The sequence below is a fragment of the Penaeus monodon genome, chromosome 20, assembly GCF_015228065.2.
Source record: "Penaeus monodon isolate SGIC_2016 chromosome 20, NSTDA_Pmon_1, whole genome shotgun sequence".
NCBI classification, from domain to species: Eukaryota; Metazoa; Arthropoda; class Malacostraca; order Decapoda; family Penaeidae; genus Penaeus; species Penaeus monodon.
This window is the reverse complement of record NC_051405.1, coordinates 32,679,001-32,679,612: the sequence shown is the minus strand read 5'-3', so window position 1 is coordinate 32,679,612 and position 612 is coordinate 32,679,001. Positions and strand designations below refer to the sequence as shown.

General features: G+C 36.4%; 1 pseudogene; it reads right to left on the bottom strand.

The window, feature by feature from the left end:
* The window catches only part of LOC119585976, a 4,864-nt pseudogene extending 4,691 nt beyond the window's left edge, over positions 1–173 (bottom strand).
* Positions 174–612: the final 439 nt, after the last annotated feature.

The window sequence follows — 612 nt, the reverse complement described above, 5'->3', positions numbered from 1 at the left end:
GCCAGTATAAATTCCAACAGGATGCACACATACAATGCAAAAACCTACTTATCAACTAAGGTTCTTATAACTGCAAGGGTATCAAGGACATATTTGTCTGTGACTGTCGAAAGTCCTGCACTGTTGATACCATCTTCACTTCCCTGTCAAAAAAATCAATATTAGAGGTCACATACTACAAAGTCAAACAACATCAATAAAAATACTTTGCTATAAAAAGATCTTCAGATCCATCACAAGTCTTTCAAGGGAACCGAATACACAAAACTGGTAACCGTTTTTATCAGTGGATTTGGGCGGAAGGAAAAAGGAAAGTATGGCAGACAGCAAAGACTACAGCAGATTCTGGCCATGGTAGTGAAAAGACATTTCCATATAATAACATCATGCTTTCAGTCAGAAAATATCTTAACAGTTAACATACTCCTTATATAAAGACAACTTCTAGCCCTATCCCCCTCACCCTATCTCCAAAACTTTTGTCATAAGGACTGACATCAGAGTGACTGGATATGATAATGAGAGTGATAAGGACTATTGTCTATATAAAACATTATCATATTAAATACACAAGAAGTCAAGATATCCCTAACACCATTAACTCCAGCACTC